This window comes from Triticum urartu, chromosome 5A (assembly GCF_056163025.1).
Source record: "Triticum urartu cultivar PI428250 chromosome 5A, HENAU_Tu73, whole genome shotgun sequence".
Taxonomy (NCBI): Eukaryota; Viridiplantae; Streptophyta; class Magnoliopsida; order Poales; family Poaceae; genus Triticum; species Triticum urartu.
Window position 1 is genome coordinate 198,777,347 of NC_141877.1, and position 17,833 is coordinate 198,795,179.

Here is a 17,833-nt window from a genome sequence, read left to right on the forward strand (position 1 = left end):
TTGATTTCAATAGTGATGAAGATGACTTGTTAGGTGATGATTTGCTTGTTGACAACTCTAGTGATGAATACTATGATGAAACGCCAATTAATCATGCTAATCAAGATAAAACGAATGACAATGATAAGGAGAAGATTGAGGCTCTAACTAAAGAGCTAAACACTCTTAAGTTAGCTCATGAAACTATCTTCGAAGATCATCGAGAACTTTTAAGAGCCCATGAGAAATTATGCTTTGAAAAGCTCAATCTTGAGCAAGAGCATGAGTTCTTAAAAGCAATCAATGATGATCTCCGCAAGAAAAGTTCTTCTTACATTGCCAAGCGTTTACTCTTATCCACTTACATGCATCAAGTCAAGTCTAGTAACAAGAACAAGAAAGATTCTTCCTCTAGCAGTAACAATGATCATGCTAAATCCAATATTGTTGCTTCTAGTAGTTCTCTTGATTCCACTAATGATTCTCTTAGACAAGTTACACTTGAGCAAGAAAATAGCTTATTGAAGGGAATTATAGAGAAAGGAGTGTACAAAAGCCTTGCCGGGAGTAAGCAATTCGAGGAATTGTGCGCAAGCAAGGAATGCACCGGAAGAATCAAGGTGTTGGTTTTGAACAAAAGTTCAATGCCAATGGAGTTGAATGGGAAGAAGATCAATACCCCAAGACAAAGTTTGTTCCTCAACAAGAGAAGTATGATACTTCTTTCAAGGGGACACAAGCTCAAGATGATCTTCCACCACAAGACTACAAGCAAAAAGGCAAGGACAAGCTTCAAGAGGAAATTGATGCATTTGAAGAAGCTCCTAAGACCTTAGTCAAGTGGATTCCCAAGACTACTTCAAGTTCCACTTCATCAAGTACGACTACAACTCCAAGGATTCCCATCAAGATGGTGTGGATCCAAAAGAAGAAGAACTAGAGAGTTCTTGAGGGTGACTCCGCCAACATACTTCACTCTTATCATTTTGGCAAGAACAAGTGCAATCAACTTCCACATCTTGCACTAGTTCAAGGAGTCACAAACCCTCTTGTTGGTAAGACAAGGGACAAGGTAACCTAAAAGTTCTCATGGACATCATCTTGTGTTTGCATCACTCTATGTATATGGATATCCATGTTTGTTCCTTGTGGGACTAACCCATGTAGGTATTGAAAGTGCAATTCACTCAAATGGATAGCTCCAAGTGATCTACATCAACATTGAGCATCCACATCTTCAACATCTACATGAAGTCATCATCGACAAAACCCGAGGTTAGTTCATCCCTCTAAGGGGAATATCACATCTAGGGGGAGCTTTACTCTAAGACATGAGCTAAAGCAACTCTAAAGATGTGAACACAACAATGCTTTATGTAAAAGTGGTAACCCCACTTGAGCTTAAACGATGAGTATGACCTATGATCAAGTGTTCTCACTTGACTCCTAAGTCAATATACTCATATATAGATGACCTTGTCATCGCAAATTTCTTGATAGATGCTAGAATTGGTTGTGCATGCCTTGTCACATATTTCATTTGCCATCTTATTGTGTGAGCATGCTGGTTGCATATTTTACTCATTCGAGGACATCCACTTGTTGCTTTGATTGTTTGGTTTTATTTCCTTTTGCCAAGTGGATGGACAAGAATGCCTAAGAACCTCCTCTAGCTATCTTTGCTTTTCTCGTCTCAAACTCTATTCATGCTACATCACAAAATTTGATCAAGTCAGATTCGAACCACTCTGTGTGAGGAGTGCTCGGAGTCCCCGATTCGTCATAGACTTAAACTTCCAATACCTCTTTATGATTCTCGGTCTGACCGATACCCTACTTTCGGTCCTACCGAGATCACTAAGTTGATCTAGGTTTTCGATCTCGGTGCAACCGATTTGAACCATTCGGTCACACCGAGTTGCAACAACTGTATACAGTTTTGCATCTCAGTGCCACCGAGTTGTTCCACTCGGTCACACCGACAGGGTCGGGCTATATATAGTCACGGGCAAAAATTTGGAAATTTCTCCGATGCCCTTCGCCCGCGCGATAGCCTGCTCTGCCAACTTGGTCTACGGATCGTCTCCTCGCCGCCAGCCGCCTCCAGTCGCTGGTCTCCGTCGCCGTCAATGGAAATTCAACCCCGCCGTTGCCGCCGTAGCGAGTCTCCGCCGAACTAGGGTATGGACTCGATCTTTGTGCTATTCCCCAATCCGATTCTTAGCACATTGTGATCATCATGATTCTTGCCACGTTTGTTAAACTTCTATCCAGTCAATGAACTCATAGATTAGGTTTAATTCAAAAATTTTAGGGTTAGGTTTCCGCCGAAACCATCTCGGACCCACCGAGTTGAAAAACTCGGTCCCAACGATTTGGCTTATGCCATTGCACAAGTGAGACTCGGTCTGACCGAGAATTACTTATCGGTGTGACCGATTTTGGAACTTTGCGAAACTCTAGCAGTCTCGGTGCCACCGAACTGTGACTCGGTCTGACCGAGTTCACTAGTTTAGGTTCCAAAACTGCTTCGATATCACCGAGTTTAAAAATCGGTAGATCCGAGATGATTTCAGTGGGAAACTAAAACTAAGTTTTTGAGTCATTCTTTTGCAAAAATCTCTGCATTTTGTGATGCTCATCCACTCTACCTCATCTATAAACTATTCACAGGGTCAGTAGTCAGCTTGTTCATCATGTCAGACCAAAGTGATAGCCAGAACATGTCAGAAGAGCAAGTGCAGATGAGTGAGGGCACTAGTCCCTCAAGTTCTTCAGATGATGGCAGCAGAAGTACTCCTAGCAATCTGCCTAAAGCTGCCACCAGACAGAGGAAGAAGAGAACCTCAGACTCAGAAGATGAGGATTATGTGGCAGAAGAGGAAGCAACTTCAAAGAGAGTAGTGCTCGAGAAGGAACATGGCTCATCTCAAGGCACAAAGCCAGGATTGAAAATCAAAAGGCCAGCAGGTAGGCAGCCTATGCCAAAGGCCAGAGCCTCAACTCAGATTCCTGAAAAGCCTGCAACCATAGAGCCAGTTGCTGCTGAAGGAAAGAAAAGGAAGGAAAGGGTCAAGAAGATCGTAGCCAGAGTGCTTGGAAAGGCTTCCATCATGGAAGAAGAGGAAGAAGAAGAGGATGCTGCACCAGCACCTAAGGCACCCAAGCTAATGGGTGATGCTATCAAATCAGGGGCTACTTCATCTAAGCCCAAGGAAGCACCCAAGGCTGCATCAAAGGTCAAGACAGCTCCAAAGAGAAATACGAGGAGCATACCTGCAACTGAAAAGAACAAGGCCCAAGTGCCTGAAGCTGCTGAAGAAGATGATGAAGAGCATGTTCTGAGAAAGCTCAAGCCCAAGATCCCAGACCACAATGATGCTCATCCTGTGGCTGAGGACATGAAGCTCAGAAGAGACTCAAGGCTGAGGAAGTGGAGAGAAGCAGATCTGTATGCTTCAAGGAGAAGAACTGTTGTTGATTATAGGTTTCACACTAAGGAACAGCAGGACTTCTATGAGACAGTTTTGTTGGACAAGAAGCCCATAGTTTGTGACATGAGATGGGTTGATTGGGAGTACATCAAGGACAATGAAGAGCACTATCCTGGAGTGCAAGACAGCTTCAATGCTTGTGGAGTAGCAGACTTTGTTGGGCAGAAGCTCACAAAGTGGAACGAGGAACTTATTATGCAATTCTACTCCACGGCACACTTCTATCCAGATGGTAGGATAACTTGGATGTCTAAAGGTATGAGGTACCAATCTACAGTTGCTGAGTGGGCACAGCTCATCAATGCCCCAGAAGAGCATGAGGATGACTTGGATGTATATGCCAAGAAGAAGATGGATCATAACTCAATGTCAAACATGTACAAGGAAATTCCAAATGAAGCACTTGACACTTTCAAGTTTGGCTCAGTACACTATCTTCTGTCAGGGCTGCCAACCATCAATTGGATACTGACGCACACCTTGTTGCCCAAGTCAGGTGATCATAAGATGATCAGAGGCCATGCGATCAATTTGCTTCATATCTTTGATGTGCCACGGAAGTTCAAGGTGATGAGTCTCATGGTAGAGACCATCAAGAGGACTGCAGCAGACCAGAAGAGGAGCTGTGGGTATGCCCCACAAATTCAGGAGCTCATTAACTCCAAGATGGGCACGGGCATATACTTATTGGACAAGGAACACCTGCCCATCCGTCCAAATTTTGAAGATAATCAAGTTGTCATGAATGAGAATGAACCATCATCTGCACAAGCACAAGCAAAGAAGGAGAAGGCAACCACCACCACCAGAAGATCAAGCCTGAGCGTCGATCTAGCACTATGCATTTTCTAGGAACTTTTTGGTAACTTGTTGCCAAAGGGGGAGAAAATGTATAGATCATAGGCTTCGAGAGAGAGTGTTGCTTTTATTCTCTCTTGTTTTATTTGGTGGTTTTTTGAACTTTGTTTGCTTTTGTGTGAGATACTATGTCATTGCTCGTGAGACATTGATGATCATGTGTTTGATCATAAGCTACACTTAATGCTTGGTGAATGCTATTATCTTATCTATCTTATGTGATCATTCACTTTTCTTGGTGATAAGTGCATGTATTTCATTCTTATCATTTTAAGCGCTCCACCAAGATGTATGTGACATGGAAGAGTAACCCATGACTCTAATTCTTTGTGCATTTGCAGTCCAAAGCAAATTTTAAATATGCACAAATTTAGGGGGAGCTCTTACTTGTCACATACTTCTCAAAGCGACGATATACTTCATGCTTATTATCATTTGTCGAAGCTTTGATCTATATGTTGTCATCAATTACCAAAAAGGGGGAGATTGAAAGTGCAACTATCCCTAGGTGGTTTTGGTAATTCATAACAACATATAGCTCATTGAGCTAATACTATTCCAAGATGACTATTTCAGGAAAGCTCAATGATTGGCATGGCATGGATGTGAAAGTGGAACCCTCAAAATGCTAAGGACAAAGGATTGGCTCAAGCTCAAAATCTCAAGACTCTTCATTTTATATTTTAGTGATCCAAGATCACATTGAGTCTTTAGGAAAAGCCAATACTATCAAGGAGGGATGAGGTGTTGCTAAATGAGCCTCTTGCTTCATGTGCTTAGTGATATGCTCCAAAACCCTCAACTACTTTCCCATATCCACATATGACCTAAACCCTAGCCAAACTCGGTCCTACCGATTCTTCCTATCCGGCGCCACCGAGTTTCACTTGTCATAAGCCACTGCCAAACCCTAGCAATTCGGTTCTACCGATAGGGATCTTGGTCTCACCGAGATGGGATTGCAAACTCTCTGTTTCCCTTTCGTAACTTTTCGATCTCACCGAAAGAGCGAATCGGTCCCACCGAGATTGCAATGTAAATTCAGTGTTTCCTTTTTGTAACTTTTCGGTCTCACCGAAAGAGCAAATCGGTCCCACCGAGTTTGCCTGACGAACTCTCTGGTTAGCTAATTACCAAAATCAGTCTCACCGAGTTTGTGTAATCGGTCTCATCGAGATTACGTTATGCCCAAAGCCTAACCATATCGGTCCTACCGAGTTGCATGTCAGTCCCACCGAAAATCTCTAATGGTCACTAGGTTTACCTTTTCGGTCCGACCGAGTTTGTTGATTCGGTCCCACCGAGATTGGAAAATTGTGTGTAACGGTTGGATTTTCTGTGGAGGCTATATATACCCCTCCACCTCCTCTTCATTCGTGGAGAGAGCCATCAGAACACATACACAATTCCAACTCATATGTTCTGAGAGAGAACCACCTACTCATGTGTTGAGACCAAGATATTCCATTCCTACCATATGAATCTTGATCTCTAGCCTTCCCCAAGTTGCTTTCCACTCAAATCTTCTTTCCACAAAATTCAAATCCTATGAGAGAGAGTTGAGTGTTGGGGAGACTATCATTTGAAGCACAAGAGCAAGGAGTTCATCATCGACACACCATTTGTTACTTCTTGGAGAGTGGTGTCTCCTAGATTGGCTAGGTGTCAGTTGGGAGCCTCCGACAAGATTGTGGAGTTGAACCAAGGAGTTTGTAAGGGCAAGGAGATCGCCTACTTCGTGAAGATCTATCGCTAGTGAGGCAAGTCCTTCGTGGGCGATGGCCATGGTCGGTTGCTTCTTCGTGGACCCTTCGTGGGTGGTTGCTTCTTCGTGGACCCTTCATGGGTGGAGCCCTCCGTTGACTCGCGCAACCATTACCCTTTGTGGGTGGAGCCCTCCGTGGACTCGCGCAACCATTACCCTTCGTGGGTTGAAGTCTGCATCAACGTGGATGTAGGATAGCACCACCTATCCGAACCACGGGAAAAACATCTGTGTCTCCAATTGCGTTTGAATTCTCCAAACCCTTCCCTTTACATTCTTGCAAGTTGCATGATTTACTTTCCGCTGCCAATATACTCTTTGCATGCTTGCTTGAATTGTGTGATGATTGCTTGACTTGTCCTACAATAGCTAAAATCTGCCAAGAACTAAAATTGGGAAAAGGTTAAGTTTTTATTTGGTCAAGTAGTCTAATCACCCCCCCTCTAGACATACTTTCGATCCTATATATACTGTGCTACCTACCACTTGTTTATCATGCCTCCCATATTGCCATGCCAAGCCTCTAACCCACCTTCTAGCAAACCATTGTTTGGCTATGTTACCGCTTTTACTCAACCCCTCTTATAGCGTTGCTAGTTGCAGGTGCCTTGCAGGTTGTTCCATGTTGGAACATGGATATGTTGGGGTATCACAATACCTCTTATATAATTAATCCATCTATATACTTGGTAAAGGGTGGAAGGCTAGGCCTTTTGCTTGGTGTTTTGTTCCACTCTTGTCGCCCTAGTTTCTGTCATACGAGTGTTGTGTTCCTTGATTTTGCGTCCCTGACACGATGAGGGTTTATGGGCACCTCTTGATAGTTCGCTTTGAATAAAACTCCTATAGCAAGGCCCAACCTTGGTTTTACCATTTTCCTAATAACAACTAAAAACTTGCATAGGGACTTTCTGGATCCCGTGGACTTAATCAACCCCCGGGCCAGTGCTCCACATGAGTGTTGGTCCAAACTAGAGCACCAGTGAAAGGAACAAGATTCAGACTTTGTCACCTAACACAACTCATTATGGGCAGTGAAAAGAAGGCCGCAAAGTTGTTACTTACCATCCTATAGTTCATTGTTGTCTTCGATAAAGTGTAAACAAATAGTTTAATTGCCATCTTTTGACCCATTTTGCTATTCCTCACTTGATTTTTTTGAGGGGAAAGACAATAGGAGAGGCTCCTACTGTTGTTGTATATATTTCTACCTTTTTGTAGAGGTTACATGTGAGTTGCAGTAATGATACAGGATTGTTCTACCATACCCCCACTCCAGGGAGGGGTGCGTGGAGGAACAGAAAGTGGTTACTGTCTACAAGGTAGAAGGAGGAACAGAAAGTGGTTACTGTCTACAAGGTACAAGCGCGGATCTTTACCAATGACATATGTACGTAAAAGCACCAAGATAATATTAGAAGCTAAACAACAATTCCACAATGATGTAGTACAACACTCTTTTATAATATCTTATAACATCCAATATACTCATATATTAGATGAATTAACATCTTATATTATGGGCCGGAAGGAGTTTATTGCGTTCTTACAAATTATCGGTTGATTAAGTGCTGATGTATCCATGGGTTAGAGTTAGTTTGAGCTAGTTCGGGCTCAAATAGCCCTAAAGTATATCCAAACATGAGGGCTAGTTTGAGCTAGTTGCATCTAACCCACCCAAAAAATATCCAACCCAAGAGGTGCTAATTGGAGCTAGTTCTCCTAGTGCATTTATTGCCAATCTAACCTTGTCATCCAAACACCTCTCTGGATGGAGTTAGTTCAGGGTTAGTTATGAGCTAGAAACTAACTCTAACATCTATCTAAGTTGAGTATCCAAACAGGGTTGTGTTGTTGTTGTTGCTGATGCTTCTCTTCTACGTACATCTAGACATCATCAGAACATTAAGGTAACACTATTATTTGTGGCTATGTAGCCTAGGATTGCATATTTAGCCTAAGTACAGTGCATGTTGCTATGTAGCCTCAGATATATTATGTATGGCCCTAGTTAACTTAACGATAAATGGGTTACAGATATATTCAGCTAAAATTCCAATTCACCGATTAGTCCCTTATCAGCCCCCGGCCTATATGGTACCAGCTACCGATATCCTGAATAGTGAGTATATATAAGTCATGGGATGAAACTAACCTCGATGGAAAACATCAGTTGTTCCCAAAATTGTCCTATGTAGGTACATCGAGAGGCATGTTAAGCACAACTGGCTAAACATCAACCAAATATATCCATGGCAGACAAAATAATCTCCAAAAGATAGCTTCACTGTGCAGGTTTAAGCACGCTTGTAAAGCAAAACCAGTGTAAAGGTGTGTTAACTGCAATAGGCCTAACATTTAGCAACAAGCAAACATAGTCATTCAAACTAGTATTGTGCCAGTCTAAGTACACTAGTTATTGTTAAATAAAAATGGAAAGGCGTGTTAACTACAAGATGCAGCAACCAAATGTAGTCATTCATAGTGGTATTGTTGAAATTGGTATTGATGAAATTGAATTGCACAGTTCATACTTGCACATATAGAACATCACGTTGTGAATAACTGGAATAAACAAGGCATACTACGAACAACCAAAGATAGCATTTGAAACTAGACATATGCTAACTACAAACAACCGAACAATCAAAAAACTTTAAAAGAGGCATCTGCTAGCTATAACAGGCTTAATAGCAAGCAAATATATGCATTCCTATCGGTATGTTTAAAACTGGATTGATGAAATGTACTGCACAGTAAATAATTGCACATATAGAGCATCACATTGTGAACAACTGAAATAAACAAGGCATACTGCAAACAACCAAATATAGCAATCAAAACTGGACATATTCTCACTACACTACAAAAGGGACTCGACAAAACAAATCATGGATTCCCCCTGTGAAGAGGCACGGCAAAACAAATTATGGGTTTCCTCACTTGTCACAGATGGGCTCATTCCCGTGGGAAGAGCATGGACCTGGATGCGCTCCATGTTGTCGCAGATGGGCTCCTTCCCCTTGGAAGAGCATGTATGTAGGGTGCCCTCCCTCATGTCACAGACAGGCTCTTTCCCCTTGGAAGAGAAGATTGGCTCTTTCCCCTTGGAAGAGTCGGAGAGCGTGCCCTCCTCGTGGTCGCCGTCGATGAGGTATGACTTGGAAGTTGTGGATCCCAAGCCAGCGTCGCAGAACGTGTCCTTCAGAAATGACAAAAGGGGCTCGATGGCGATGTCGGATGGCAAATTCTTGAAAGCGAGCCAGAGGAGATTAGCGGTGGGGCCATGGATGAGATCGACGGCGCTTGAACCTGAGGGGTTGGGGGTGGGCCACTTAACCTGTGACATAGCCTGCCTCAGGCCGTCGCTGTCGACGACCTTGATGTGGTAGCCTACATCCACGACATACCCACATACTCTAGCCCGTTGATTGAGTGCCTCCGGTCAGTAATGATCGTAAGCTTCCTCGGCGACGCCGGGCGAATAGACCGCGATACACCTCTTTTGGGCCAGTCGCTCCTCGAGCTCCACGGGAAGCGTAGCCGGGCTTAGGCTACAATGCTCTGGAGTGGGGATGGGGATGGGGATCTGTGAAAAAGGGGGTGTTTGGCAGGCGTCATCTAAGAAACTCAGGGTGGCCTGGGTATGGAGATCGGTGGGTAAGCTGCACGGGCAAACTGAAAAATGTTGACAATGGAGGCCTGGCGACGGCAGTGACCTTGCTAGGGTTTTGAGCGAGGGAGGGGGTGTGTGTGTGCGCGTGCGCGCACCCGAGGAGGTTTTGGTGTGTGTCTGTGTGTGTGGAGGGGGTGCTTGAGGAAATGACACGGCTACTAAAAATTTTACTATGCGGGAGTCAAACGCGGGAGTGAAAGCCGGGGCTATAGAAAATTTGGATGATGGTGCATCGCACATGGTCCGAAGATAACAACCGTGTGTTATGAAATAGGCGGGCAGATATTTTCGAGGGATGCAGGCCGAATTGGGAACAAGAAACATCACACACGGTCGAAACATAATAACTGTGTGTTATCAAACAGAAAAAAGCTACAGGCAGGTACATATTTTTGAGAGGGGAAGCCTCGTGGAGCCCAATGTACTATGCGGATGTGCGTGACAGGGGCACCGGCGTGGCACACAGTTAGTGTGAGTGAACCATGTCTGTTGCGTCATCCGACTTGTCTAATGTTCATAAATTTGGCAAAAATGGCGCGAGAGAGGGTCAGAACACGAACACACTTGCATGTGGACCAAATATATGTATGAAAAGGGCAGTTTGATGTTCAAATACCAAATGCAACTTCGATGTGGCACCTATCTCGCAAAGCACACGGTATTGCTTCTCCCCTCGTGTCGGCAGGAAGGGAATCATAAGCTATGAATGCATCCCTCCCCCATCGAGGTTCACCTAGCAAAGTGCGAAGTAGCAGTCCCCCCCCCACCCACCCACCCACACACACACACTTTCAGTCAGTGGGCCAGAGAGGCATCTAACGGAGATGTATCGTAAAAGGGACCAAGAATAATCCACCTTGGTTGTACAACCTCTCTCTTGTTGTTGGTCAAAGTGATGGCCGTCCATGCGACCCCGGAGATGGGCTCGCTCGCCAATAATCATGCAAGTAGCTAGTACCCGAAGACAACCACTGCTTATGTGTGACCCAAACATATGTATGGAGAGGTGTGTTTTGAATACACAATGGAACAACTTTGATGCGGCACCGTGCTTTCGAACCAGAAATCCACACACTGGGTGAGGGTTAGGTTGATGATGCATATGTATGTCACACCACACTTCAAGCCGATGACAGGGATTCATGCATGCCTACGTGCATAGTATGCATTCAAACTTAACTAGGTCTCAATCTCACCATGACCTATACTACGATAACATGAACCAAAGGAAGAATCCACCATGGTAACCTATCTTTTTGTTGGTCAAGGTGATCATGGATGTCCACGCAAGCCCACAAGGTGATGCGTGCATGCATGTTTGAATACCATTTCACAACATTGATGTGGCACGTGCGTCAAAAATTGTACAGTCCCCAAACAGAGTGAGATCGGTTCATGACGTGTCGTGGTACTAGCCACTTCGACTCGATGGGAGGGATTCAAGCGTACACATGCATGCGTGTACTCAAACTGTATCATGTCATCCCACAGCATGACAAATATATATATAGTAACACTATTCTAATCCCGGGATTAGAATAGTTATTTGGATCACGGCACACCCTATAAGGCCCGATCAGTTGCTCCCGAACTTGCCAAAGGAAAAAAAAACCACCAGCCCACGAACTGCCCAAATCGTCATGGAGCGCCCACCCCGATCCCCCCCGCGCCGCCCGCTCTGGATCCCCCGCCGCCGCGCCTCCCGCGCTGCCGCCTCCCTCCCTGCCCTGTGCCGCGGCCGGGCTCCCTCCAAACAACTGCCGCAACCGGACCTCGCCATCGCCGGACGCCACCGGTCCGGCAAGCACCGACGCCGACAAGATACGCAGAGCGCGCATCGGATCCCACCTAACCGCCGGTCCCCGTGACCCAGGTGGCCGGCGGAGCGGTCAAGCTGCTACCCCTGCGGGAAGCCCGCGTCGGATCCCGCCTCTCCCCATGTGCGCCGGTGTCCACCGCTAGCCCCCAAGCGCGCCGCCCAGGGGCCCCATCCCCAGACACCATCCTTCGTCGTTGGCGCACCATGGACGTTTTCCTCTTCTGCCTGGAAATTCTTCTCCAACCTCTTGCCTCGCCATCTTGGCATTCCTCTTGCTAGCCTGCCCGTCCTGCAGATTCAGCTGGAACATGCCTTGGCCTGCTGGAAGTGGCCTCGACCTGCAGCTGGGCGCCCACCGCCACAGGTGTCTACCACCTACAGCCGGCGCTGCATGCCCAGGCAGTTCAACTTTGCCATAGTAGGCCATTCAACTCCGCCCGTGCTCCTTTGGGATGATTTGATAAAAGTTCATTTTGCAAAACTTCACTAGTTCATACAGCAAAACTAATTTGTTTGCAGCCATTGCCTCCTCCAAAGCCAAGCTATTATACAAAAAAAGCGGTGATCTTCTCATGAGCACTGCCCCAACAGGAACATCTCTCAACTACTATAGTACCTTAGTGTGGAATTTATGTAGAGAACAAGTTCTTATTCTATGCTCTGTACATGCTTCTTTACATTGTCAATGAGAACGAATACTTTTGTTCTTCAGCTTGTTTTGAGGATGTTTGATTGTTATTTATTTTTTGCAAGTTGAAAACTCCAAGTTGTGTATCAGTATAGTTACTTAGCTATATTGTTCTTGTAGGCACATATTTGAAGATTTAAATAAAATGGAAAAGGAATGCATCAGTATAGCTACTTAGCAGAAAATGGTCAAAGAGTATGTTGCTTCGTTGGTTTTTTGTCTGCTTGTATTTGAAAAATTACATCAAAGAAAATTCAGCAACTTGTGTACGTATGAGGACAACGTGGGAACAATGTTCTGTCCACCATATGTTTTTCCCAATGAGTTTGTTTGTCTTCCATTTTGTATGTTAGGAAAATTGATGCCAGAATTTTTTGTCTTAGAAAGAAGTTCAAATAAATAGACAGGAGAAGGTCACATGTGTGTAACAGGAAACATTTTGTGGTTTGAAGGAGGACTGAAGTTTAGCGAGATGTGGATGTGAAGGTTCAGAGATGTTTTTAGTATATTCAGACATGTTTTTCCTCTCTTGTTTTTTATTTCTTAACTTATTCATAATTGATTAGATAAATTCTAAGGCAACATGTGGTTGTCTGAAAAACTTATGGACTCTTGTGTGTACGTAAAACATTTTGATCAGTATACGCTTTAGTTTATGATTCTTTCTTTCCACTATCACTCAAACTTGGTGTTCCTAAACAAATATGGTGCACCTCCCGTTTGCTGAGTCTTCGTGCCCACAATCTTGTGGTTAAATGACCTTTGTGAAATGTGATGATTCTTCGTACACTAGTTTGTGCAACAGGAAAAATAATATTCAGATGTCTACATCAAAACTCTAGTGCATAAGGTAGATGTTTTGTGTTTATCTCTGAAAAATTGCCCACTGTTGCAGGCCATCTTTGCCTGCTGCAACAAAAAATAATTATATGTTTTTGCCTAGTTTAGTCAGTTGTTGGAACCAAAAAGGGGCTAAAGGTCAAAATGTTTTATTCGTGAAGGTCAAAAGTATGTTAAGTATATTTTCTGGAACACTGACACTCTTTGTACATCATGTTTTCAAGTTATTCACACTTGCATTTTCCAGAACAGAAAAAGAAAAGATAGGGTGTTTTAACTTAGTAACCCGCCCCAGCCGACACACCACACTTCCTTCTCTGGCTGGTGTGTATTTAGATAAATGGTTGCTAGAAGTTCAAGCGCTCGGTGAGGAAAAGTTCAAAAAATTCTTGTGAGAGGTTCACCGTGTATTTAGATGTCCAAAATACGTTAAAAAATGTTGTTTTTTGGGTTTTAAAATAATCTCTAAAACAAGAGAGAAGTTCAAAATGATAATAACCAGAAGTTCACGTACTGCATGGTGTGTGTTTCGTATAATAAAAATACAATAAAGTAAAACAGAGTGAAGTTCAAACAGACATGCCCTAGAAGTTCAACTACTACACACAGTGCAAAAAACAGCACGTCAAAAACAGAGTGAGGTTCAAACAGACATGCCCGTGAAGTTCAACTACTTCACGCAGTGCATTTCGGTTCGCGATGAACGCAGAAATCATGATCTCGCCATTTTCTAATTTACCTAAAAACTACAAGAATATCATTTGTGTAAGTTTCAAGTCCTCGGTCAGAGAAAGTTAAAAAAATTATTGTGAGATGGGTTTGTACAAAAGGAATATCATTTGTGTAACACTGACGATGGATGAGAATATTACAAACGAAAATACGTCACAGAAGTTCAACTGAAAACAGCAGGAAGTTCAATTACTACAGTGGATGAATTTCAGATGAAAAACTTTTAAAATTGTCGCGAATATGAAAAAACGATCAACACGGGAAAGTTAAGTGCTTACAGCAGCTTTCCACTGGTATATCACTTGCTCAATTTCGGTGAGTGGATGGAGACCTACGAGCAAAAAAATCACGTGAAAAACAGAGTGAAGTTCAGGTACACGCACCGAGAAGTTCAGGTTCTTCACGCGGTGCATTTTCAAAAAATCTGTTTCGCGATATAGGCAGAACGCATGATCCCGCCGTTTTCGAAATTACATGAAAACGGCTAAGAATCAGAGAAAACCATCAACAGGAAAAAGTTTCGCATTTTCCGTAGCTTTTCAACGGTATATTATTTGCCCAATTCCGATAAAGTTTGTAGAAATTATGGCGAAAATACGTTTTTTGCCATTTTCGAAACTGACTTAAAATCGTAAATAATTGGGAGAAACAATACATACCAAAAAGTTTCGCATTTGTCCAAGCTTTCCAACGCCATACCATTTGCTGCATTCGGACGCACGGTTAAAAAATTAGCTCGAAAATACGAACTCGGTAGGACTTGGAGCATTTTCTAAATTACTCTTAAACCATTCAAAATTAGAAAAAAAACTTTCAAGATGGAAAAGTAGCGCATTTTCATAAGCTTTCCAACGCCATATCATATGCCTCCATTGGATTAGCCGTTTAGAAATGACATCGAAAAAACGAACTCAGCTGTTCGGTTTATGAAATTTTACGTTTTTTCAAATTACTCTTTAACCATAGGGAATTAGAGAAAACTTTAAACATGTGAAAGGAGCGGTTTTGCAGCAGCTTTCCAACGCCATATTATATGCCTCATTCCGATAAACGGTTTAGAAATGCGATCGAAAATACGATTCACATTTTTTGTGCGAAGAAAAAATGGTTTTCAAAACTGCTCTTAAACCGCTTATATTTTGCCAAAAATTTAAGTTGGGTCATGATACTGATTTCCATAGCTTTCCAACGGTATATCGCATGCCCCATTTGGGCAATGTTGCTGGAAGTTCAACCTAGTTCACAGGGAAGTTCAACGTACTATTAGCGATGCAGGTCAGGTTGTAATCAGAATATTATTCTGATCCCGTGATCAGAATAGTGTTTATGTATATATATATAAGGTGGGTCCATTCTAATAACACCCCTTAAGATCTTATTCTAATAATACTTCCTCTTATTCTGATAACACCCCCACCCCACTTCTCTCCCGACCAAACACAGCTAAGCTACCCACCGGCCACCTACCGCACAACACAAATCTTCCTCCACCTTCACCCCCACCCCAGCGCCGCCCACCACCTGCCAGCGCGCCGCCCACCACCGATCCACCACCTACCAGTGCGCCGCCAACACCTCCCACCGAGCGCGCCGGATGCCGATCTACCCCGCCGCCACGCTGGACAACCATAGCAGCACCGGCCCGGCGCCGTCCCCTCCCACCCATCAGTACCTCCCCTCCATCCCCTTGTTCCTTCCCCCAACGCGCGGAGCTCGTCCCCACCTGCTCCGGCCACCTTCCTGAGCCCCGCCGCCGGGAGCTACCACCACCCCTCGCTCACGGGGCCCCTCCTTCCTACCGCGCCTGCCCACCAACCCGGGGCTGATCCAGGCGCGCCGTCCCCAAGCGCCCCGCACGGCTGCCTGGATCTGGCCCGCGGCCGGACCCTGTCGTAGTGCGTCTCCCGGTAACAGATGGGCGGAGGACGGGGCGACCAGTTGTTGCCGCGCCGCCACCCCGGTGCTACACCTCCTTGACCAGCGCCGTTGCCGCCACTCCAGCCTTACGCCTCGCTGCAACCCGCCCTCCTCCACGTCGACCACTGGATCTGACGACCGAGCCGCCACATGGGTCAAACAGGTGCGCCGCTCCTCCGCCCGCAGCCTCCGATTGCCATTCTTGCAAATTGCAATCTTCCTCCACCGGCGGTTTGCAGGCACCACCGTGACCCTCTTCATTCCCTGATCCAACTTCCAAGGAGCATCAAGGTGTCACCGATTGCCTTCCTCATCTCCTCTTACTCAAGCTCGGGCCGACACCTGGCTCGGCCACACGCCGGTGCTTCCCTCCCCTCTACACGTGCCTCCCCGCCAGCCTCGGACCTTACCTCGCTAGCAACGGGCGCAGCAGCCTCCTCTGGTATACAGTAGCGGGTCCTCCCTGGCCCCGATGCCAGCGACGCTGTCAATAGCAGACCCCCCTATGCAGTTCACGCGATGCGCCCCTGCGGTGCGGAGCTCATCTGCGTGCCGTTCGCTTCCCCCTCGCATGCGTGCAGTGCGGTTCGAATGGTGGAGTAGTTCACCACTTGGTGCTCCAGTGCAGTTAGATTGCCGGTGGTGTTCATCAATTTCGCCTCCCACACGACCTGCTCACTTCACACCAGCGACATGCGCAAGCACCTCACTATCTAGACCAAGTGAACTGAAGTTTACAAAAAAATACGGAGTATGATTGAAGTTCCCAAAAAAGCCGTTAGAGAAAGTTGTTAAAAAAATAAGGTGCTCGTGAAGTTCAGTTTATCTTTTCGAGACAACGTGCAGTTTACTTGGTCAACTTGCCTTGTCGATTCAGAATTTGGCTTCCTTCTTGTGTGCGCCAGCCAAAGAATTTGTGTATAATATACCTTTTGTTCCAATCCGAGCTGACCGCTAGATTTTTGCTTCTCTGTCTTTGATTTCTGTTTGTTTTGCAGAAACCGATGAAAAGGATTCCTGGGCTAGTGCTCATCAATCTTGGGTAACTACGTGATCTCACTCCCCTATAAAATTTCACCGTTTTCTACCTATGGCTATGGTAATTCCTCCATCAAACCACCTGACTTCAGGTTGCCTTGCCCACCATGCAGTTTTGCCCACGTAGGAGTGCAGCTCGACCAACGGGACGTGCAGTTTGGCCCATGGCGTTGACGGTTTTCTGGCAAACTCGCGTGTGCACGGGCAGTTCCCTTGGACTATGCACACGTGGTCGTTATTATGAGGGGTTCACTGTGTATGTTGGAGAGGTTCGCTCCTCCATGGGGGTCATCTTTTTTAGGTAGTCCGCTTCCTGAATTGTGTTAACACTTTTTTGTTTTTGTTTAAATCCGGTCTAGTGCAGTTCGTTTGTTATGTTGGAGATGTTCATTTTCATGAAAAAAGGTTGATGCAGCCCACTTCGAGGAGTACTATGGTCCACTTCAGTCAAATGTATTTTTGTTTGGTAAAAAATAGATGCATTCCGTTCAGGCACGGCTTGCGGTTTGCACGGCTCGTGTGTGAAGTTCTTTTTTGTACTTTGTATCTTTTTAGGTTCTTTTATGAAATGTCGTGCACTCGGTCAGTCCATGCCGTCCACTCTACCGGTCTACATGCAGTGCCTTCGGTTCTTGGATGTGGTTCACTTTTGAGAGCGATGTCATTCACTTGCGCCCTACATGAAAAGTGTGAAAATTTTAGCAAACACATGTAGTGCACGATGTGCTTGTGTGTTTCAAAACTCGGTCGATTCCGTCAAACACATGTAGTGCACTTGGTCCTCGGACGTGGTTCATTTTTGAGAGTGATGATGTTCACTTGTTCCCAACATGAAAGTGCGAAAAATTTAGCGAAACAACAAGATAGTAGTGCCGTTCACTTGGATATATGTTGAGGTTCACTTGCCCTCGTCTTTGCGGTCCACTCTCGTTCATAGAAAATATTGAAAAAAGACAAAAAGACTCGTCTAAGAAAATTTTACGTCCGACAAAATAATTCATGAAGTTCATTTGACTCTTTGATACAG

At 44.8% G+C, this 17,833-nt stretch overlaps 1 long non-coding RNA gene across 1 annotated transcript; it reads left to right on the forward strand.

The window, feature by feature from the left end:
• Positions 1-15,251: 15,251 nt before the first annotated feature.
• Positions 15,252-17,406, forward strand: LOC147970786 (uncharacterized). The gene is made up of 2 exons (XR_015604285.1): positions 15,252-16,810; positions 16,920-17,406. It is a non-coding gene; the product is annotated as an uncharacterized LOC147970786 (long non-coding RNA).
• The last annotated feature ends 427 nt before the right edge of the window (positions 17,407-17,833 follow it).